A 25,513-nucleotide genomic window follows, 5' to 3' on the forward strand; every position below is an offset into this window, starting at 1 on the left:
AGCAGCTGTATTGGCGAGTGAGTGGGTGTGTGAGCAGCTGCATGGGTGAGTGGATGTGTCACTGGTTACATAGGAGAGTGACTGGATGTGTTAGTGATTGTATGGGTAACTGAGTGGGTGACTGAGTGGGCCTATGGGTGAGTCACTGTGTGTGTTTGTAGCTGTTTGGATGATTGATTGGGTATGTCATTGGTTACATGGGAGAGTGACTCAGTGTGTTAGTGATTGTATGGGTGACCTAGTGGGTGTAAGAGTGAGTCTATGAGTGAGTGAATGGGTATGTTTGTAGCTATATGGGGGAGTGATTGGGTGTGTCAGTGGTTATATGGGAGAGTGACTCGGTGTTTTAGTGAATGTATTAGTGATTGTATGGGTGACTGAGTGGCTCTATGGGTGAGTGATCAGCGGTTGGATGAAAGACTGACTAGGTGTGTAAGTGATTGTATGGGTGACATGGGTGTATGAAGGGGTCTATGGGTGAGTGAGTGAGTGGGTGTGTTTGTAGCTATATAGGTGAGTGATTGGGTGTGTCAGTGGTTACACTGGAGAGTGACTAGGTATGTAAGTGATTGTATGGGTGACTGAGTGGGTGTATGAGTGGCTATATGAATGAGTGGGTGGGTGTGTTAGTAACTGTTAGGGGAGTGATTGGGTGTGTCAGTGGTTACATGGGAGAGTGTCTGGGTGTGTTCGTGATTGTATATGTGAGTGAGTGTGTAAGTGCCTTTATGGGCAAGTGAGTGCATGTGTCACTGACTGTATGAGAGACTGAGTTTGTGTGTCACTAGCTGTATTGGTGACTGACTGGCTGTGTTAGTAGCTGTACAGGTGACTGGGTGGGTGTATGAGTGGTTGTTTGAGAGAATGAGTGAGTGGGTGTGTTTGTAGATCTATGGATCTATGGGTGAGTGATTGGGTGTCAGTGGTTACATTGGAGATTGACTGGATGTGTAAGTGATCATATGGGTGACTTAGCAGGTGTATGAGTGGGCTATGAGTGAGTGAGTGAGTGTGTTAGTAGCTGTTTGTGTAATTGGGTGTGTCTGTGGTTTTATGGGAGAGGGATTGGGTGTGTTAGTGATTGTATAGGTGACTGAGTGGATGTATGAGTGACTCTATGGGTAAGTGAGTTGGTGTGTGAGTGTCTGTATGGGTGTGTGACTAGATGTGTGAGTGTCTGCACAGGTGAGTGACTGCCTGTGTTCCTGACTGTTTGAGAAACTGAGTGTGTGTGTCACTAGCTGTATTGATGACTGACTGGCTGTGTTAGTAGCTGTATAGGTGACCGGGTGGGTGTATGAGTGACTGAGTGAGTGAGTAGATGTGTTTGTAACTGTATGGGTGAGTGATTGGGTGTATCAGTGGTTAAATAGGAGGATGACTGGGTGTGTTAGTCATTGTATAGGTGACTGAGAGGATGTATAAGTGACTGTATGGGTGAGTGAGTGTGTGCATGAGTGTCTGTATGGGTGAGTATGTGGCTATGTGTGCACCTGTATGGATGGGTGAGTGCTTGTGTCACTGTATGAGAGACTGAGTGTGTGCATCACTAGCTGTATTGGTGACTGCCTGGCTATGTCTAGCCCTAAGACATCTCTTAGACAACACTATTGGTGGGCAGGAATGGATGCTTCTGTCGATAAATTTGTTGATGCTTGTGCTGTATGTGTGCAGTCAGATAAACATTGCAAAGTTTCTTGTGAACCTGCTGGTCTACAAGTGATTCCCAAAAGACCTTGAGAGAAGGTATCCATTGATTTTTCAGGGCCTTAGGATACTTTAGGCAGACAGCACAGATTTTTCATTGTGTTGATCGACAACTTTTCCATATGGATTTATCATACTTTTGTCAAGAATCCTAACACGGACGAGGTTATCAATTTTTTAGAAAATGTTTTTCAAATTGAAGATTTTACCAAGTTACGTATGTCAGACAATGGAGTTCCATTTATTTTATCAAAAATGTTACATTTTCTCAAAAAATTTGGTATTCAAGCTGAAAGAGCTCCTTTATACTGTCCAAAAGCAAATGGTCAAGTGGAAGGGGCCAACAGATTAATTAAAGATGGCATACAAGCTGCTCTTGAAAGTAAGAAGAACGTTTTTAATTTTCTTAAATAAAAGCTTTGGTCCTATCATGCCACACCTCACTCTGTCACTGGTGTTTCTCCTTATTATTTGATTAGGGGAAGGGAGAGTTGTTCTCTTATTTGTCCTTGTTTTGATTTTACTGTTCACAAGGATTTTGATAATGTTGTAGACTAAGTTAAGAAATGTTTGGATGAAGCCGCTTTGAAAAACAAAGCATATCATGGTAATATTCACAGAACCAAATCCAAAACTATTTGTGCTGGTGATTGGGTTTGCATCATAAAGCCAGGTTTACAACATAAAGGTACTTCTAAATTTTCTGCACCTGTACAGGTCATTAGAGTCTCAGACAGTGCTGTTCTTTTACATAAAAGAGGTTGGTGGAACAAAAGTTCCATTGTTGTACTTAAACCTGGGCAAGAAAAAATGTTTAGTGGATTGAATTCTGATGATTCATTTTTTATATTCAAAGTTACTAAGGAAAAGTGTGGAGCTGTTGCTTCCAATGTGATAAACTCTGATGTTGATACACGTTTTGTCAGTACTTCCTCAGACTGTGATTGTAATTATTTTTCAGAATCATCTAGTTCTGTTGTTAATTCACATGAAATTCCTGTTCCTCTTGATGATTTTTCTTGCTCTGAGGGACTGGAAACTGAAAATGCTGATTCTGATGCTTGCTTGAAAAGGGTAGTTCAGTTACACAAAAAATTTGAAGATTTTATTTCCGAGTAAGTTGTTTCTATTTTTTCTTGATTTTCTCAGTTCTTCTCTTTCCCCTCTTCCTTATCTACTCTATCTCTCTCACATTTTCTTTCTCCTCTTTTTGAATTCTGTGTTACTAGGTGACCTGTTAGAATGCTAGAGATTAATTTTATGCTGTGCTTACTGGTGCTGGTGGTTCTCTGTTCTCCTCACTGGTGGGTTTTCATGTTTATTTCTCAATAAACATTTTCCCTGATTCTTCGTGTGCATTCATCTTTACATCATTGTATTCACCTGGGAAGGATAAAGGTTGAGTTGACCTAGCTAGGATTCAAACTCATGAAAGATTTTCGAGACTCAAAGTGGCTCAAGAAATATGTCTTTAGTAAAAGGGCGATAAAGACCTAAGATTCTCTGCTTAAGGGTTGCCTGTTCAAATATAACATGATTAATAAAAAATAAAAAAACTAGCACAGACGCTATCCGTATTGAATGTTGAACTGATGTCACTCTCTACCTGTATATGTACACCCAGCACCCTTTCTTTTGCATCTCCATTTTTTTCTCTCTGGCTACACTCCTAGATTCCTCGTTCTCTTATGTCCACCCTCTTACAAGTCCTTCTCAAGTTCCTTGGCACCCTTATTCTCTTATTTTCTTAACCTATTTCACTGCACCTCTCATTAAGCTGCTGTGAACAAAAATTCAACTTAGACCCCTATCCTAAGCAATAGGTGATATTTAGGGCCTAGCCTGCTTGACAGATCACTGAGGCAAAGACCCACATACGTACCAAAAAGCAGAAAGTCCCTCCTAACACTGCGAAGGCTAAAACAGAGCAGAAAGCAGAGGAAATCTCTCTGAAGGGGTGACATAAAATAACATCAAAGGTAACAAACTCTATTTAGGAGCTTTATCTGATTTACATGGTTTTGGTGACAATGAGTTAAGTCGGGCACTGAGGGGAAGAAGAATCCTTCCATGAAAAAGTGTTACTAAATGGGGCTAAATGGTACCCTTTCTAGCATTTGTCTCCCAATATTTTGCAATTACTCTGCACAGCAGCATGGTGTGCAAAGTAGGCCAGATACAAGACAGTGCTACAAAGCCATGTTAATGCTACTGACATAGCATATCATATATATACCAATCAGACAAAATGCACATTCAGTACAAACAGTGAGTACTGATTATTCCACTGAGTATTAATTGCTGCCAAACAATACCTTCTTTTTCCTATTGAAATTCAGTAAGAAATCAGGGTCATTTAAGTAGAGTGTAACATCTTCAACACTATGGCTACCATTATGAGCTGTATCTTTTTGGGTAACACCTTGCTCGCTACTACTGATTCCATCCAGTAAATCAAGATACGGAACCAGCAATTCCGATTTTTTTGTGGGTAGGATTTCCCTGGTACAATACTGCACCCAGTGTTTTAAGACCCAGATTTACCAGATGGAATTTCTCACTGTGATTTGTAAGCCTGGTATTAGCAACTGTAAAATCTGCCCATACATGGAACCGCAAAATTACAGGAAGTTGCATCATATGGGAAAGGAAATGTGTTAACCCACAACAACAGCGACATTGACATTTTATAGATGGGTGTATAACAGAATATCAACTACAACAAGATCGACTTACAAAAAGATTGTCAAAAATATAGCGTACAAAAACATCAAGTTTATATCATTTGTATGTAAACTACTACACTATATTGTCACAAATATCATGAAACAGAATATCGTCAAAAAGGCAAACATATTAAAAAATGCAATATACATAGCATTCTAAGTAATTTATTTAAAATATTAAATTAGAAACTATTTATATAATTAAAAAGAAATAGTTTTAATAGGTAATGTATATAAAATGTGTCCACTATATATTCATAAAAAATAATACAAAAAAAATTAGGCAATTTTAAAATACATCAAATTAAATATATTAACCATCAATTAAAGGTACAAATTAACCAACATATACATAGCCCAAACATATATCTAACCAAATTAGAATATTAAAATTATTTAAAAAATAGATTGAATTAATACATTAATAATGTGAACTAAATAGATGCATGAATATACATATGCAACATGGTGCCAGTGTGTTGACAGACATCCAGTCCTCTTTCTATTTTCATTATGCACACATATATTACTGTGATTCACATTAAAACCAGTGAGTGTTACCAAGGCCCAAGGGTCAAAATGTGTCCCTGAGCTGGGCATACACTTACATTAAATGAGCGTGATTTTCCTACCCTGAGTGTGCGATCATTTCACATTGGACACGTTGTGTTTCTGGAGCGATTGTGGAGGACGGGTACTGCACAAGGTGAAACGCGATATCATTGTAGGGCAGGAGAGCTAAAGCAGAACGAAGGACTAACACCGTCCCCTATCTCCTCATTAGCACTTGGGAGCATATTGGTAATTTACACATATTATGATTTGGGCTCCTTCAATCAATGATCACTTGGCTTTTATGTTTCTTTTTGCTATTATTTCTTTTCATCGCTGGCTCTATCAAATGGGGAATTCCCTGATAAAACTGGCTGCCCTGATGAACCTTAGTGCCCCTAACCTCTTGACTTGAAGAGTAACATTTCTTTTATGTTTATGGGGTAATCTGACAGAATTACTATATATTATATATATGATTTCGTCCAATCCACCTTAGTTTGTGCAAATTAGCTGACATTGCTGAATTAATACTCAAAATGATTGTGTTTTTAGATTTCCATGTATCGTGTGATTTTTACCAATTCTATTGCATAGTATTTCTTCAGTGTTTTACACATGTTTGTATTTATTTTCCATTGGTGATGGGGATAGAGAAAGGCTCCTTGAACGTATTTCATTTGCCATTGGCTGGAGCTTTGTGTATATATATATATATATATATATCCAAACCAAGCCATCCCCTCCTGTAGGAAAGACGAGAGTCCACACGGGTAAGTTGATCCACCTTCTTTATTTTCAGTTTAAAAGCGAGCGGCATTATGCATTTCAGCACAGCGTGCCTTCCTCAGATGCCTTGCTCATTTAGAAATGCACTGTCCACTACGGGAAACGGAGCGTCTCACTGAAATTTGCAGAGACACTCCTTCCACTTTTAAAGGGAAGATTTTTCGAACTCGCTGCCCCGAGCCCAATTGCTGCAGTAACACACATGGAAGTCCTTGCCCGAGTGGGCGGTGACTGCAGCTCCCTTGGAATTGTGGATCCTGTAGTGCAAGGGGGCTGGATCCGCTGACCATCACCCAACCAACAGTGCTCTCTGCGCATCGGGGTATCTTCGCCTAAGTAAGCAGAGACATCGCAATGAAGTCATCACCCAGTATTTACCAGCCAAGCAATGCGCTGAGAGTTGCGGCGATCCGGCGTCTTACTAAACACTTTGAGACAAACCAACAGCTGCCACAGTCCGCCGGATTCTTAAGGGTGGGGGCTCTAGTGCGAGTGGCCACGCACAAAACATCCAAACCAAGCCATCCCCTTCTGTAGGAAAGACGAGAGTCCACACAGGTAAGTTGATCCACCTTCTTTATTTTCAGTTTAAAAGCGAGCGGCATTATGCATTTCAGCACAGCGTGCCTTCCTCAGATGCCTTGCTCGTTTAGAAATGCACTGTCCACTACGGGAAACGGAGCGTCTCACTGAAATTTGCAGAGACACTCCTTCCACTTTTAAAGGGAAGATTTTTCGAACTCGCTGCCCGGAGCCCAATTGCTGAAGTAACACACATGGAAGTCCTTGCCCGAGTGGGCGGTGACTGCAGCTCCCTTGGAATTGTGGATCCTGTAGTGCAAGGGGGCTGGATCCGCTGACCATCACCCAACCAACAGTGCTCTCTGCGCATCGGGGTATCTTCGCCTAAGTAAGCAGAGACATCGCAATGAAGTCATCACCCAGTATTTACCGGCCAAGCAATGCGCTGAGAGTTGCGGCGATCCGGCGTCTTCCCAAACACTTTGAGACAAACCAACAGCTGCCACAGTCCGCCGGATTCTTAAGGGTGGGGGCTCTAGTGCGAGTGGCCACGCACAAAACATCCAAACCAAGCCATCCCCTCCTGTAGGAAAGACGAGAGTCCACACAGGTAAGTTGATCCACCTTCTTTATTTTCAGTTTAAAAGCGAGCGGCATTATGCATTTCAGCACAGCGTGCCTTCCTCAGATGCCTTGCTCGTTTAGAAATGCACTGTCCACTACGGGAAACGGAGCGTCTCACTGAAATTTGCAGAGACGCTCCTTCCACTTTTAAAGGAAAGATTTTTCGAACTCGCTGCCCCGAGCCCAATTGCTGCAGTAAAACACATGGAAGTCCTTGCCCGAGTGGGCGGTGACTGCAGCTCCCTTGGAATTGTGGATCCTGTAGTGCAAGGGGGCTGGATCCGCTGACCATCACCCAACCAACAGTGCTCTCTGTGCATCGGGGTATCTTCGCCTAAGTAAGCAGAGACATCGCAATGAAGTCATCACCCAGTATTTACCGGCCAAGCAATGCGCTGAGAGTTGCGGTGATCCGGCGTCTTCCCAAACACTTTGAGACAAACCAACAGCTGCCACAGTCCGCCGGATTCTTAAGGGTGGGGGCTCTAGTGCGAGTGGCCACGCACAAAACATCCAAACCAAGCCATCCCCTCATGTAGGAAAGACGAGAGTCCACACAGGTAAGTTGATCCACCTTCTTTATTTTCAGTTTAAAAGCGAGCGGCATTATGCATTTCAGCACAGCGTGCCTTCCTCAGATGCCTTGCTCGTTTAGAAATGCACTGTCCACTACGGGAAACGGAGCGTCTCACTGAAATTTGCAGAGACACTCCTTCCACTTTTAAAGGGAAGATTTTTCGAACTCGCTGCCCCGAGCCCAATTGCTGCAGTAACACACATGGAAGTCCTTGCCCGAGTGGGCGGTGACTGCAGCTCCCTTGGAATTGTGGATCCTGTAGTGCAAGGGGGCTGGATCCGCTGACCATCACCCAACCAACAGTGCTCTCTGCGCATCGGGGTATCTTCGCCTAAGTAAGCAGAGACATCGCAATTAAGTCATCACCCAGTATTTACCGGCCAAGCAATGCGCTGAGAGTTGCGGCAATCCGGCGTCTTCCCAAACACTTTGAGACAAACCAACAGCTGCCACAGTCCGCCGGATTCTTAAGGGTGGGGGCTCTAGTGCGAGTGGCCACGCACAAAACATCCAAACCAAGCCATCCCCTCCTGTAGGAAAGACGAGAGTCCACACAGGTAAGTTGATCCACCTTCTTTATTTTCAGTTTAAAAGCGAGCGGCATTATGCATTTCAGCACAGCGTGCCTTCCTCAGATGCCTTGCTCGTTTAGAAATGCACTGTCCACTACGGGAAACGGAGCGTCTCACTGAAATTTGCAGAGACACTCCTTCCACTTTTAAAGGGAAGATTTTTCGAACTCGCTGCCCCGAGCCCAATTGCTGCAGTAACACACATGGAAGTCCTTGCCCGAGTGGGCGGTGACTGCAGCTCCCTTGGAATTGTGGATCCTGTAGTGCAAGGGGGCTGGATCCGCTGACCATCACCCAACCAACAGTGCTCTCTGCGCATCGGGGTATCTTCGCCTAAGTAAGCAGAGACATCGCAATGAAGTCATCACCCAGTATTTACCGGCCAAGCAATGCGCTGAGAGTTGCGGCGATCCGGCGTCTTCCCAAACACTTTGAGACAAACCAACAGCTGCCACAGTCCGCCGGATTCTTAAGGGTGGGGGCTCTAGTGCGAGTGGCCACGCACAAAACATCCAAACCAAGCCATCCCCTCCTGTAGGAAAGACGAGAGTCTACACAGGTAAGTTGATCCACCTTCTTTATTTTCAGTTTAAAAGCGAGCGGCATTATGCATTTCAGCACAGCGTGCCTTCCTCAGATGCCTTGCTCGTTTAGAAATGCACTGTCCACTACGGGAAACAGAGCGTCTCACTGAAATTTGCAGAGACACTCCTTCCACTTTTTAAGGGAAGATTTTTCGAACTCGCTGCCCCGAGCCCAATTGCTGCAGTAACACACATGGAAGTCCTTGTCCGAGTGGGCGGTGACTGCAGCTCCCTTGGAATTGTGGATCCTGTAGTGCAAGGGGGCTGGATCTGCTGACCATCACCCAACCAACAGTGCTCTCTGCGCATCGGGGTATCTTCGCCTAAGTAAGCAGAGACATCGCAATGAAGTCATCACCTAGTATTTACCGGCCAAGCAATGCGCTGAGAGTTGCGGCGATCCAGCGTCTTCCCATATATATGTGTGTATGTATATATATATATGTTGGATTTATCCAGGGATTTTTAGATTGCCAAAATGAAGTCTTTTGATTTTGGAATTATATTGTAATTTCAAAAAGTTTTATTTTGCTTTTCTCCAGCCGACAACAATATACATTTCCGTTATAATATGATGGGAAATGCGGTTGGGGTTTTGTCATTATGATTTTTTGGCACTAACGAGTAGGGACATTACATTGATTATATTCGAGTCATGTAGTCTGTTTACTATGTTCTCCATTAACTTTTGGAACATGTGACTTTGGTGGGAAGGGCATATCACTTAAAATGGCGAAATCCACTCACAGCCTTTATGTGAACAAGGGCGCCTAAGCCCGAAACGCGTCATCTGTTGACTGCTGCTAGGCTTTAAATAAACATCTTGCCTGGAAAAAAGAAGTGGTTCGTTTCTCTTTCTTCGCTGCCGACGCTTTGGTAGAAGTGGAAGGAGTGTTGTTTGCGATATATATATGTATATATATATATATAAATATTCACTGAAAAAAACATAGGTTTCAGGGGCGTTATAGTCAGCTGGCCTTTTCACTTGTACAAAACCATTGAAATTCCCCCGTTATAGTTAGTTCAGCTAACTATAACTCGCGCGCCCGCAATGCACTGCTGATGACGTCACATATTACATCACTCATGACATGGTCAGTGACATCACTGATGACATCTCAAATGACATCACTGATGACATCATCCAGTGAAAGTGTGTTTTTCTGAAAATTACATATGTTTTATATATGTATATCTCAAGGTCGATGGAAGAATAAATGGGTATATAAGTGTCTAAATGGATGATTTGTTTTTGAAAAATTGATTGTATAACTGACTGATTAAGTGTATCTTAGTGAATACATGGCTTAGTGAGTAATGTTTAAATATGTAAATATCTGTATCAGGCTCTTACTTTGTGTATAAGTGGCTGCATGGGTTGGTGAGTAGCTACATGAGTGTCTATATATGTTATTAGTTGGTTTTTTGAGTATCAGTATGAGTGTCTGAGTGTCTGTATGGTTCGGTGGGGGTATTACGTAGTGAATAGGTGCATGATTGAGTGACTCGCTGTTTGTATGTGTTGAAGACAGCATGTGTGCAGGACTGTATGGGTGGATGAGTGTGTGCATGGGTGTGTTAGTGAGTGAATGACTGTCTCAATAGTGTCTTTATGAGTAACTACATATGTTTTAAACTAGTATATGTGACTATTGGTGTATATAAGTGAGTATATGTGAGAGTGAGAGATTGAAAGAGTTCCTGTATGAATAAGTATGTGTTTCTATAAGTGATTGTTTAAAAGACTAAGTATGTGTAAGTTTCTGTAGAAGTAAGTGTAGTGGTGTGTGTATAACTGTATATGCAAGTAAATGGATGTTTGATTCTTTATTAGCATGAGTGACTATGTGTGTGAGTAACTCTATAGATGAGTGGCGTTGTGTAACAGGATGTATAGGTGTATGAGTACATATGATGAGTGAGTACATGTATGAGTGACTGTATAGGACTGTTGGTGAATGAGTGGATGTGTATGTGGATCTTAGAATTACTGAATAGGTTGTTGTAACTGATATTGGTATGTCCATTGTTTTGAATATTTTAGTTTCTATTTTTGAATGTGTGTATCAAAGGTTATATTAGGGGGAGAGGAGGTCTGCCACTATATCACAAGGATGATGTCATCAGTGATGTCATTTGAGATGTCATCAGTGATGTCACTGACCATGTCATGAGTGATGTAATATGTGACGTCATCAGCAGTGCTTTGCGGGCACGCGAGTTATAGTTAGCTGAACTAACTATAACGGGGGAATTTCAATGGTTTTGTACGAGTGAAAAGTCCAGCTAACTATAACGCCCCTGAAACCTATGGTTTTTTCAGTGAATTTCAAAGGTTTTTTAAATGCTAATTTCTAACTATGCCTACAAAGATAGGGCATATGAAGAAAGAAGAAAAAACGCACAGAAAGAAAAAAAAGAAATGCAGAAAGAAGCAACAGAAGTCCTCGAAGACAAAGAAAAGTGCAGGAAGAAGGATAACGTGCAGAAAGGACAAACAGAAGAGCAGAAAGAAGCCTTGTTGCAAAATCATCCTGTACCCTCAACTTTTTCAAACGGATACTGGTGGTAACTGAGTCTGACTAACCAGTCCTAGAGCCAGTGCTATGTTAAAAGACACTCAGAATACAATGAAAACACCTACATACACTAGGGAACACTATTTGTTGGGGTGCTCCTGTGATCAGCATGACCTCCTCTGTAAGACCCTAGTATATAATAGGGCAGGGGATTTAAACTACCTCTTAAAATGCGCCACAGGGCGTGTTTGCACACGTCACCTAAGGCCCCGTCCCCTCACTTCCCCACTGTGTAAACACGCCCTGTGGCCGTTTTAAGTTGGGAGATTAAGTCCCCTTGAATCCTGAGGGTCCCTAGGGTCCAACTAGACCACTAGGTACCTCCAGTAAGCGCCACAGAGCTGCGTTGCAGAGAGATGTAAAAAGGGCCACGGCCTAGACCACCTCTCTGCAACTCAATGCAGTGGCGCTTACTGGAAGCACCTGGTGGGCTAGTTGGGCCCCAGGGTCCCTCAGGATTGAAGGGGAATTATTTCCCCAACTTAAAACGCGCCACAGGGCTTGTTTGCACACGTTAACTCAGGCCTGTCCCCTCCCTTCACCACTGTGTAAACACGCCGTGTGGCCGTTTTTAGTTGGGAGATTTAGTTCATTTGAATCCTGAGGGTCCCTAGGGTCCAACTAGCCCACTAGGTATCTCCAGTAAGCGCCACAGAGCTGCGTTGCAGAGAGATGTAAATAAGGGCACAGCCTAGACCACCTGTCTGCAATGCAACGCAGTGGCGCTTACTGGAAGCACCTGGTGGGCTAGTTGGCCTCCTGTAAGCGCCACAGAGCGGCGTTGCATAGAGGTATAAAAAGGGGCGTGGCCTCAGAACACCTGGCGCATACTGGAGATACCTGTTGGGCTAGTTGGCCCTCATGGACCCTCAGTATTGAAGGGGAATTAATTCCCCAATTTACAACTGGCTAGGGGGCGCGTTTGCAGAGTGCTGCAAGGAGGGGGCGTGGCCTCCGGCGCGATGGCGGTCTTTTATTTATTTAATTTTTTTAAGAAGGAGTGCTGTGTGGCCCCCCTTCTTTTTCTAATTTACTGGCCCTGGGGACCCCATCCCCCAGGGCCTGCACCCTAATTTTTTTTGTTGAAAAAAATAAATTTGGCCCTCCCAAGGCCTTAATCGGCCCCGGGGACCCCAACGCCCGGTTCATGGCCTTTTTTTTAAAATTCTTTAGGAGGGGGCAGCATTGCCCCCCTCCTCAGGCCACTTATGGCCCCCGGGGACCCCATCCCCCGGGGCCAGCCTTTGTTTTTTTATATTTTTAAAAAATACATATTTATAGAAACACCTAGGACAAGCTGGACAAACCGTACGTACCTATCATCATGACGATTTGCGTGATATTCATTAAAAGGCGACTATGCATAGAATGAATCCACATGGAATGTATTTAAACCGTTAGTGAAGCTCTGACGTGTCTGACGCCCTACCGTGCCTAATCCCGGCGCCCCCGCCGGTGGGTACTCTCCAAGTAGACACCCTTGTTGTTTATTTATACAAACATGGGTAGCTATTGACGGGCGCATTTAATATACACGCACACCAAGCCATTAAAGGGGGATTCGACAAAAATTCAACCAAACTATGCAAGAAACCCCCCTCGTGGTTAATAAAATACACATCCACCGCCGGATGTGTAATACTTTTTATTTTACTCTCTGGAAAGGAGACGAACCTCACTTGAGAGTCACAGCGTGCTCCTGGCTGAGCCCAATGCTGTGTTACACCCACCAGTGCCCGCCGAGTGCCTCACACCTCTGTGTTGTATTCCACCCGCTAGTGCGTATGCTATGACACTCTCTAGCCCATGTGCACTGTAACACCACCCCGTGAATATGTCATGCCACACTTGCCTTCGCACGGGTTATATTGCCCCATCTAACGTGCCTTCCTCGATGCCTTTGTTATAACGCACAGCGCTATGCCATACATATTACAATCTGGGATCCATATCTTTGTCACAGTGCATTTGCAACGTTACACTCCCCAGCACATATTTTAAATTACAACTTTAGAGACTAGTTAGTTTACACAACACTGGCCTGTGCATATTACACTCCAAGGCGCATATCGCATAGCACGCGCTAGTGCCTGTGCTATCTCGCGCTCTCCAATGAATCTGTCATTGCGCACAATGTTTTGCATATTATATTTCACGCCTCGGTTCATCTTATATCACACTTTTTGGTGCATAGTTTTTACCATATACTATATCTAGTTTTCATTTTCAATCGTGCTCTCAGGACTATGTTCTATATAACACTGCGTCCACCTACCCTTTTCACGGGCATTACATTTTGCGATGGGGGTGGAGGGTCAGGGGGTGTTTCTGCCAAGTGAGCCCGGAGTCACAGTCACAAACGTCCCCTTCTTCCTGAATAAAAGTGAGATTATGCTGCATACTTGTTCATATTTTAAGTAGTTCGCACAGACAAACATTTTAAAAACAATAAAGTTCCTAATACCCACCTTCTATGAACAGTTAGCTTGCTGCCCCATCCACCTCCTCCCTATCCTCTGTTTTCTGAATCCATGGACTAGCCTCCTCCCTCCTGCCATTCATGGTCTGATGTGCTGCCCTTGCCCTCCATTTAGCATGATGTACCAGTCCACTCCTCCTGCCCTCCACTGCCCAATTCTATGGCCCATCATTGACCTCCTGCTTAGCCTCTGTGCTTAGCTTGCTGCCCCTATTCTCCTTCCCCCTGCCCTCCGATGTCTTTCTGCATGCCCCTGCTCCATCCTTTTTGCCCACCATGTTCCATGGACCTGCCACTCCTATCTACTCTGAGTGTTCTGTTGAGCTGCCACTCCCCTCCCACCTGCCTAGCATTGTCAGATGACTGTAACCTGTCCCTGCCACCTCCACCCTGCCTGTCCACATGCCATGCCCGTATCCCCTTCCTCCTGTCCTCCATGGTCCATTTTACTGCCACACCCTTCTGCCCTCCCTGGTCTGTTGTGCTGCAACTGCTCCTCCTGCCTGCCCCACGCGGTCTGTTGTGAGGCCCCTTCCCCTGAGCTCTCTTGTCTGTGCCCAGGTCCTGACCCTCCCTTCTATCCTCCATGGTCCTTTGTGCATGCCCCTGCACCCTCCTTCTTGCCCATCATAGCCATTGTGCTGCCACTAACCCTCCCGCTTGCCATGCATGGTCTTCTGTGCTGCCATGGCCCCTCCCACCTTCCCTGTGTGGTCAGCTAGCTGCCCCTGACCCCCTCCCACCTTCCCTCCATGGTCTGTGTGTATGCCATCATAGTCTCATTGTTGCTCTCCATGGTGTGTCTTGTTTCTAGTGCCCATCCTGCCTGACCTCCATGGTCATCTTGCTGCTCCTGCCCTTCCCCCTTGCCCCCAGCCCTCTGTTTCCTTGTGCAGACCCCTATTCCCTCCCTCCTGGCTTGTCTGTTCCATTGTAATGCCCCTGATCAATGTTCCCTCTAATTTTTTTCCTCTGTGTGCGGCAGTGTAAGGTCTCTGTGCACTGAAACCAAGGCTATGTGCGCCAGGAACCAGACCGCGTGTGTGGGTGCAGTGCCAAATATCACTTCAAACTTTTGCTTAGTGGTAGTGTGTAGTGTTCAATTTTTAAAAACCTGGGCTGTTAAACTCTGTTACAACATTTAAGACTACATATAGATCCAAAGAGATAAGATGTATGCCTCTCCCATGGGTTTCTTCTACCGACATTCTGCTTCGTCAACCCCCCAGCCAAGGGAAGCACCATGCTTACTTCTAGTCTGAAATTAATCACAGCCCTATTGCCACCCTCACCTTGCAAAATCGTTTTGCACCCCTGTATGGGATGTCAGACATAGAATGACTGAGTCCCACATCAACCCATAGCCAAAAACTCTACAATTCCTACCTGAACACCTGAAAGTAATGCGTTGTTTTGTCCAGTGTGCTGACACTAGAGTATCTCATTGCATTTTAGCCATCCCAAGGGTAATGCAGTTCATGAAATTAGAACATTCATCTACACAACATTAATGGAACAATCCTCCCTCTAGTCATGCATTTATACCAGTATTTGCGAAAATAAAAAATGATGATAGATAAACCTGTTGAATCATAATATAAATTTGCTAACTGCTGGAGATCTCGCTGAATCCGATACAATTCATTGAAGTGATAATTATAATGGTTTGTGTTCTCCTTGCACCACGCATGGGGGCACAAAGGTCACACAAAACCTAGTATGACATTCACCAAGCCATGCAACCTTGCATGGCCTTGCGTGGGTTGGTAAATATGGAGTAATGCAAGGAGGCACAAGTCGCTGCCTTGTGTTACCCTGCCCCAGGGAGAAGTCCTATGGGTGGAGAGCGGGTGTTCCCAGAGGAGGAATAACAAAAAGAAAAATGCTTATTTCTCCTCGTTATTTCCTCTTTCTATGCATTCTGCAGCACACATAGAAAGAGGAAAAAGCCCCAGAGGATTGTTTTTTTTCAGGAAGGTGCCCCTTCCTGCACACAAACAATTGTACCTCCAACTCAAGCACTCTTGTACTATGGTGCAATAGTGCTTGTGTTGGCACTAGGCAGCAGTATGTGCGCCAGCACAGACAGAGAGCAGGAATGCCCGGTATAATGTTAAATATGGTGCATTCTTGCCATCTCCCTTCTACGCAATGCAGCAAGGTGGCTTGCTGCATTGCGTGAATCTTTGTACGCTCCTGGGTATGCACTAACCTAATGAGTTTGACTTTGAGCCCAAGACTTCTATTAATTGGTACACTGGCCTTTTTGATAAACTCAATTCCACCTTACCGTTCTTACACATTCTTAGTCCGTTGTAGCATTTAAAGGAAACATTAGACTTCTGAATTGCATTCCTCTTAATCCTGATGATGAAAGGCTATTAGAACAGCAATCCTATCTTTATCAAACATCCTCTAACAACATCCTTTGTAAAAATAAAAGAATAATAAATAAAGTAATAGCCTGTTTTTTAAAAAGATTTTTAACAAGCAATTTAAATAAAACAGCTTGGCAACTTGAAATTTTAAATTAAGTGGCGTTTTGAGCTTGTCATAATGTGTGAGTACTTGGCCAAAAAACCCAACCAGCACATTCTGCGGCAAATCTACTAAACACTTGTGCAACTCATCGCAGCAATCAAAGTAGCTAAGCTGCTGAGGAATCAGACTCCGACCGAACGTGCGCTGTACAAATACACATGTTCTGTTCTATGATAATGTGTTTTGTTATTTATGGACATTTCTGAGACCGTGTAACCTTCGATATGTTCTTTTTTTGTTCTCACCCTTTCAAAGAAGGTAATGGTTAGTGTCTGCGTGTTTCGTCTCTGGTTAGAATTTCTAGTTTTTCGTTACACATTAATAGATGGCCTTCAACCACTACGTATATTGCTGATAATAATTCTTGAGTCAAAAATCTGAATGTAATTACCTACATACTAACATGAATACAAGCAAAACACAAGCTTTTCCAATACAATTAAGGCCCACTAAACTCACGAGCAGTCTTTTAACGAATAGACACCTACCCTATCCCGCAGCAGTTTTAGGGATGAATGAAAGCAGTTTCGAGCTGTCAGTTGCGTGCTTCCTGTTGCAAAATGAAAGATTGCAAGAGCAGATAATGATTATATAGGGTTGTGCTGCAGTTTAAAGGCTGCATGTCTGGTCTCTTTACTACGTTATCACCACAAGCAGTGAACTGTCACATTCTGAACGTCACATTGTTGTTGCAGCTAGTCGGACTGTCAAGGGCATCACATTTGAAACCAGAAACGGAGCAATGGGTAGTTTTTGCTGTGAGCTGTATAACATTGAGTGTTTGATAACTGGAAGAGAGGGGGAGGGAGAGAGGCGAAGGAACGACACAAAACACATATCATCTCACACATATACAGAGACTTGCAGACAGAAGTGCACTCAGGTGCACCGACACCTGCTCACAAAAATCCCGCACTCACACTCAGTTTTATGCAGTCACACACGCTCCGACTGATGCAAACACCCCTCTGCACACTGACACACACAGTAACGTAAACAGGTGCACACACCGACATAAAAATTAGACGTAAACTATGGCACACAGAGACCGAACTACATGAATTTACACACTAAAAGCCAACACGTGCACACAGCCAAAACTCAGGCACATACACAGCGGAAAACACACACACAGACACAAATAACCCTGTGTACACCAGCACACACAGTCACACAAACACGCCACAAATGTGCGTTCTCTACCTAACGGAGTGCAGTGAATCACTGCTGGGTACATAGCTTCGGGTGCCCTTCACTGCACCTGCAGGCACCCTCCGAATGCGCATGCTCAAACACTAAATGGCGCGCTCCACGACAGGAGCAGCCTGGTTGGTGCAGGTGCACCAGCCTTGTGCCTTCCCCGCTGCCCTCACTCGCTTCCACAGCGTGAACCCGCCCCTGGGCTGTTTGTGTCTGGTGTTGTGACCTCACACCTTGCAGAGGTTTGGCTCTAGTATAAACGCATTAACAGGGAAGACAGACTCACAACCCTTCCGAGACACACCGGGAGGCTCTTACCTGGCAGATGCATGAGATTCACAGGTTGTCAGTGATGAATGGATCTGCAGATCCTCGCCCTCGTTTCCACACTTTGCCACGGGGCCTGTCAGGATCAGATTCTGAAAGCACACATCGCGCTTTAGATGTGCTGCATTCCTTTCCCTAATAGTGGGCGGCTGCGGGCTGATTGTTGGCCATTGAAAGAGTATTCCTGTTAATTTCAGCGCACCACACGGGCGCTGCAATTAACATGAATACTCTTTCAAAGGCCAACAATCAGCAACCCCACAGCCGCCCACTATTAGGAAAAGAATTGCATCAAGTACAGGAGCCACTTGAAATGACCGTTTTTCGCGCGGCTCGCAATTTAAAAGCGGCGGCGCGAACATCTCAATGTGCTTTGTGTGGTATGTGTGCGCTAAAAATGGGACCCTGCGCGCTTGTGGGGACATTGGTGCGCGCGCCTTATTGGGAACAATGCCCCTGATCCGTCCCTCCTGCCCTTTATGGTCAGTTATGCTGCAGCTTTCTCTCCTGTCTGTCCATTATGGTCAGCTAGCTACCATTACCTCTTTCCCCTCTGTTCTCTGTTGTCCATGTGCATGGTTCTGTCCCCTCCCTATTGCTTTCTATGGATTGTTGTGCTGCACTCCCGTCCCGCATGCGCTGTGTGGTGTATTGTGCTGCTGCAAACCCTGAAGCCTGCCCTGTAGGGTCAATTTGGTGCACCTCTCCATGTCCCTCCTGTCCTCTGTTATCCGAGTCCATGTCCCTACCCCAATTCCTCTTGCCTACCATGATCCAATGTACCATACTTGCGAACATTTTGAACTTGGTAAGAGGGAGATTTTGAAAAAAAACTGGGGTATTGATTTTCCCCTTTGAGTTACATTGAAAATGAGGAGATTGTAGACAGGAGACAGATCAAATAAAGCCCATTTGAGCTTAAAAACATTGGACGTTTCCTGGCTGAAACGGGTCTGTTGGCATGTATGGTTGTACTACCACTGCCTCTTCCCTCTGCTCACAATGGTCTATTATATTGCCACAGCCTTTCTTGCCAGTCGTGTATTGTTGGTTTGTTGCCCCTGCCCCCCTTTCCACTCCCCTCCATAGTCTGTTGTGCTGCCACTGTCCTTCCTGCCTGCCCAGTGTGGTCAAATTGTTGCCTCTGCACTCTCCTACCTGCCTTCATTTTTCAAAGTCCGTACCCCTGGCCTCTGCCTCTCAACAGTATCCCAATGAACAACTAGATTGCTAACATTCTATATTTATTACAAAAGTGTGGAACGCCTGACGTCATCTTGATGTAGTCAAAACTGTAATACCTAGAGTATTTCCTTTAGAAATTACATATATGAGAGGGTCTTATTTGCATCAAAATTATGGTTAGTGCTCTAAAAAACTAAAATGAGGACATATTTTCTGAGTTTTCAAATAGCGACAAAGAACTTTTAAATTATTTGTAATCTTTATGTTTTTTAATCCAGTTGACCACTTGATTAAATGTTGCACCTAGGGGAGAGGACGTGATGTTACTTCCAGAGCTGCAGACTTTGCAACTGGGGAACCAGGTTGGAGTTTCTGCTTCAGCTCAACATTCTGTGATTCTGGTCAAATCACTTAATCTCCCCATGTCTACAACCAAAATGAATTTGATCTTGTGTGATGTAACCAATGCTCATGTAAAGCACTCCAATACCTGACAAGTCTGCACTATATAAAACTGTAACTACACAAAAAATAAGTGTTTTGTACACTTCTGTGATTGGGCTACATGTGGGCTACATCTGGATGATATTTGTGCTGCATTTGGGCTCTTTTGTCTCTGGTGGCCATCTTGGGACATTTATTTGTTATGAAGTTTCCTAATTTCCTCATTTACTGCAGTCTCCTCAGTAGGAAATGCTTTCAGTTTTTTACTTTGATTCCATCAAGAAGGTATTCAGATATGTCACACATTTGCCATACATTCTGAATGTTAGCACTCTAGTAGATCATTAGATCACTGTAGTAAAGCTACTGCTCACCACAAAAGTCTGCTGCTGGTATTAAAAGTGCATGTTTCAGTCTGCATATCAGAATTTTTTAATGAAATAGAAGAGGATTTGAGAAGTCACTCAAAATGTGCCCTAATTTTTCTTTCTTCAGCACTAATCATAATTTCCATGGCAAAATGAACCCCTTCATTGTGTTCCTTTTTAAATTAAATGTTTTAAGTGTTACCAGTTTATTCCAATCAAGACGGCTTCAGGTGTGCCATACTTTTGTCATAAGTAAGACTGTTAGCGCTCTAGTTGTTTGTTAGAACACTCTGGGACTTTCTGTCATTGGGCTATACTTGGGCTACATCTGGGTGATATCTGTGCTAAATTTGGGCTCTTTTGTCTCTGGGAGATTTATTTGTTATGAAGTTTCCTAATTTCCTCATTTACTACAGTCTCCTCAGTAGGAAATACTTTCAGTTTTTTACTTTGGTTCCATGAAGAAGACATTCAGATGTGTCACACATTTGCCATAAATTCTGAATGTTAGCACTCTAGTTGCTCATTAGATCACTGTAGTAAAGCTACTGCTCACCAGGGAAGTCTGCTGCTGGTATTCAAAGTGCATGTTTCAGTCTGCATGTCAGAATTTTTTTATGAAATAGAAGAGGATTTGAGAAGTCAAAATGTGCCCTAATTTTTCTTTCTGCAGCACTAATCATAATTTCTATGGCAAAATGAACCCCCTCATTTTGTTCCTTTGTAAATTAAATGTTTTAAGTGTTACCACTTTATTCCAATAAAGATGGCTTCAGGTGTGCCATACTTTTGTCATAAGTAAGACTGTTAGCGCTCTAGATGTTCGTTAGAACACTCTGGGACATTCTGTCATTGGGCTATACTTGGGCTACATCTGGGTGGTATTTAGGCTACATTTGGGCTCTTTTGTCTCTGGTGGCCATTTTGGGAGACTTATTTGTTATGATGTCTCCTAATTTCCTCATTTACTGCAGTCTCCTCAGTAGGAAATACTTTCAGTTTTTTACTTTGATTCCATCAAGAAGGCATTAAGATGTGTCACACATGTGCCATGAATTCAGAATGTTAGCACTCAAGTTGCTTATTGGATCACTGTAGTAAAGCTACTGCTCACCAGGGAAGTCTGCTGCTGGTATTGAAAGTGCATGTTTCAGTCTGCATGTCAGAATTTTTTAATGAAATAGAAGAGGATTTCATAAGTCACTCAAAATGTGCCCTAATTTTTCTTTCTGCAGCACTAATCATACTTTCTATGGCAAAATGAACCCCCTCATTTTGTTCCTTTTTAAATTAAATGTTTTAAGAGTTACCACTTTATTCCAACCAAGATGGCTTCAGGTGTGCCATTTGTTTGTCATAAGTAGGACTGTTAGCACTCTAGTTGTTCTTTAGAACACTCTGGGAAGCTGCAGTAGAACACAAAGGAATCAACGGACAGTCTCTGCCCTTGTTGGATGTACATGTTTTACTGAGAATTTCAGACTTCATTCTCACATGACTGAGAAAGATAATGTGAATTTACAGAAAATATGCTCTCAGTTTAGCTTATTGATCACCTTCCAAACCTCTGTGGGAAAAGCATGAGAAAATAGTTTTCTCTCAAACATGATTCATGATATCACAGCAGAAGGCTTTTTCACATGGTAAAATCACCTTAGAACACACCACAATTCCTAAAATGAGTATGGTACCATCAACACATGATTTATAATGTAACTAAAGTCTTAAAACCTTCTATTAACTGCAATGGTTTTTAGTGCTATCATGGATATTGGTCCCAAGATGGCTGCCAACACTTCTTGGATGAAGTGCTGACAGCCAATCAGATCTCACGATGAGATGTGTGGTTAGGCTCCGCCCAGATATATATGGGATTTTACTTTTGATTTTCTCAGGAACTACTGAACAGATCTACACCATTTAAGCAAAAGGCACGAGTTTGAACTGAGCACTACCTCTTTGCCAAATTTGGTGTAATTCCGTTCAGCACTTCAGGCTGTCGCTGCGTCAACAGGTCCTATGAAAAATGCATGGGCAAAATGTGTTTTGGGACCCCCCTTTTTTCTCGGCCCCCGCTTGACGAATCTCCGTGAAATTTTCAGGATAGGAGCGGACCGGAGCTGGCCAAAAGTTTAGAATCTTTCGCGAAGATTCATCAATCGACGCCAACGTTATTCCAAATAGAATGTTGCGGATTTCCTATGGAAAATAGGTCCTAACTATAACTACCTACTGGCGACTGCCAGTAGGTAATATATATATATATCTATATTCACTGAAAAAACCATAGGTTTCACACAAGTTATAGTTAGCTGTACATTTCACTCGTAAAAAACCAATGAAATTCCCCCGTTATAGTTAGTGCAGGCAACTATAACTCACGCGACCGCAATCCTCTGCTGATGCTAATACTGTATTTAGACACTTATTTGCCCATGTCTTCTTCCATTAAATTTTAGCTATACATATATTACAAATATTTTTTTTTCATAAAGACACATATGTCATCAGCAGAGGATTGCGGACGCGTGAGTTATAGTTGCCTGCACTAACTATAACGGGGGAATTTCATTGGTTTTTTACGAGTGAAATGTACAGCTAACTATAACTTGTGTGAAACCTATGGTTTTTTCAGTGAATTTGCAAGGTTTTTTAAATGCTAATTCCTAACTATAACGTGTGTGAAACCTATGGTTTTTTCAGTGAATTTGTACGGTTTTTTAAATGCTAAGTTACTTTACGCCATTTGTGGCGTGCGCGCCCAGTTAACGCAGTTCGTTCCGTGCGCGCACGGTGCGCTTCGCACACCGTGCGCGCACAGTGAACACGCGGTGTGCTTCGCGCACCGCGCACCCACTTTACGCAGTTAGTGCCGTGCACGCACGGTGGTCACGCGGTGCACTGCGCGCACCGCGTGCCCACGTTACGCAGGATGGGCAAGGGACGCACGATGCGCTTCGCGCACCGTGCGCACATGGGGGACATATTATGCGCTTCGTTGTGAAAGTTATTCATTTGGACTTTCCATTTATTAATATATGCCATGCACAAATGGTGCCCTACGGGCACCATTTGCACACGGGGTGGGGAAATGGGGATAATTTTTTTTTTTTTTTAATTTTTAACTGTACGCGTACGGTAAGCGTAATCGGCGATTTTTCGAAAAAAAATAAATTTGTTTTTTTGGCCTTGGGGGTTGTTTTGGGACACATATATGGATGCTGGGTGGTTAAGAACTGAATATACTCCCCCTGTAGATGTTTTTTGTCTTGGTTTTTGCAGCCCCCCTCAGAGTGCGAGAGAGAAAATGGCGGCCGCCGCTTCCTGGTTTCGACCGATTCTAATGTTTACTTAGATCGAACAGCCAATCAGAATCGCGCTCGCACACGTCACCGTACGCGTACGGTAAGCGCACCGTAAGCTGGCTCAGATATATATATTGATTTAAAGGCTATTTTCTCAGAATCTACTGAACAGATTTACACCAAACCTACAAAAGGCACTTCCTTGACCTGTAGACTACCTCTCTGCCAAATTTCAAGGAACTCTGTTCAGCCGTTCGGGCTGTAGCTGTGTCTAAAGGTCCTATGGAAAAATGCATGGGAAAAAGGCGTTTTGGGACCCCCCTTTTATCTCAGCCCCCGCTTGACGAATCCCCCCGAGACTTTCAGGGTAGGAGCGGAGCGTAGTGCCCCACCTATTTTGAAAATTTGGTGAGGATTCGTCGACCGGCGCCAAAGTTATTCAAAATAGAATGTTGCGGTTTTCCTATGGAAACAGGGTCCTAACTATAACTACCTACTGGCGACCGCCAGTAGGTAATATATATATATATATATATATATATATATATATATATATTCACTGAAAAAACCATAGGTTTCAGGGGTGTTATAGTTAGCTGGACTTTTCACTTGTACAAAACCATTGAAATTCCCCCGTTATAGTTAGTTCAGCTAACTATAACTCGCGCGCCCGCAATGCACTGCTGATGACGTCACATATTACATCACTCATGACATGGTCAGTGACATCACTGATGACATCACTGATGACATCTCAAATGACATCACTGATGACTTCACTGATGACATCATCCAGTGAGTGTCTGTTTTTCTGAAAATTAAATATGTTTTATATATGTATATCTAAACAATGATGGGAGAATAAATGGGTATATAAGTGTCTAAATGGATGATTTGTTTTTGAAAAATTGATTGTGTAACTGACTGATTAAGTGTATCATAGTGAATACATGGCTTAGTGAGTAATGTTTAAATATGTAAATATCTGTATCAGTCTCTCACTTTGTGTATAAGTGGCTGCATGGATTGGTGTGTAGCTACATGGGTGTCTATATCGGTTATTAGTTGGTTTTTTGAGTATCAGTCTGAGTGTCTGCATGGTTCGTTGGGGGTATTATGTAGTGCATAGGTGCATGAATGAGTGACTCACTGTTTGTATGTGTTGAAGACAGCATGTGTGCAGGACTGTATGGGTGGATGAGTGTGTGTATGGGTGTGTTAGTGAGTGAATGACTGTCTCAATAGTGTCTTTATGAGTAACTACATATGTTTTAAACTAGTATATGTGACTATTGGTGTATATAAGTGAGTATATGTGAGAGTGAGAGATTGAAAGAGTTCCTGTATGAATAAGTATGTGTTTCTATAAGTGATTGTTTAAAAGACTAAGTATGTGTAAGTTTCCGTAGAAGTAAGTGTGGTGGTGTGTGTATAACTGTATATGCAAGTAAATGTATGTTTGATTCTTTATTAGCATGAGTGACTATGTGTGTGAGTAACTCTATGGATGAGTGGCATTGTGTAACAGGATGTATAGGTGTGTGAGTACATATGATGAGTGAGTACATGTATGAGTGACTGTATAGGACTGTTGGTGAATGAGTGGATGTGTATGTGGATCTTAGAATTACTGAAGAGGTTGTTGTAACTGGAATTGGTATGTCCGTTGTCCATTGTTTTGAAAATTTTAGTCTCTATTTTTGAATGTGTGTATCAAAGGTTATATTAGGGTGAGAGGAGGTTTGCCACTCTATCACAAGGATGATGTCATCAGTGATGTCATCACTGATGCTCTTTTCGCCATTTGGCAGCGAAATGCTGGAATGCCCTGCCTCTTAATCTCCACCTAGACCCTTCGGAATCCAGTTTCCGGAAAAACCTAAAAACTCACCTTTTCTCAAGGTAACTGATCCCCTCCTTACTTCTGCTCTGAGTTTGCAAATGTAGCGCGGGGACACGCTTCCTGCGTAACCAAGCGCTTTATAAACTTCCCTAATAATAATGAGTGATGTCACTGACCATGTCATGAGTGATGTAATATGTGACGTCATCAGCAGTGCATTGCGGGCGCGCGAGTTATAGTTAACTGAACTAACTATAACGGGGGAATTTCAATGGTTTTGTACAAGTGAAAAGTCCAGCTAACTATAACACCCCTGAAACCTATGTTTTTTTCAGTGAATTTCTGAGGTTTTTTAAATGCTAATTCCTAACTATAACGTGCCTGAAACCTATGGTTTTTTCTGTGAATTTCAAAGGTTTTTTAAATGCTAATTTCTAACTATGGCTACAGAGATAGGACATGTGAAGAAAGAAGAAACAATGCACAGAAAGAAAAAAAAGAAGTGCAGAAAGAAGCAACAGAAGTCCTCAAAGACGAAGAAAAGTGCAGGAAGAAGGATAACGTGCAGAAAGGACAAAAAGAAGAG

The sequence above is a fragment of the Triturus cristatus genome, chromosome 2_1 (assembly GCF_964204655.1).
Source record: "Triturus cristatus chromosome 2_1, aTriCri1.1, whole genome shotgun sequence".
Classification (NCBI taxonomy): domain Eukaryota; kingdom Metazoa; phylum Chordata; class Amphibia; order Caudata; family Salamandridae; genus Triturus; species Triturus cristatus.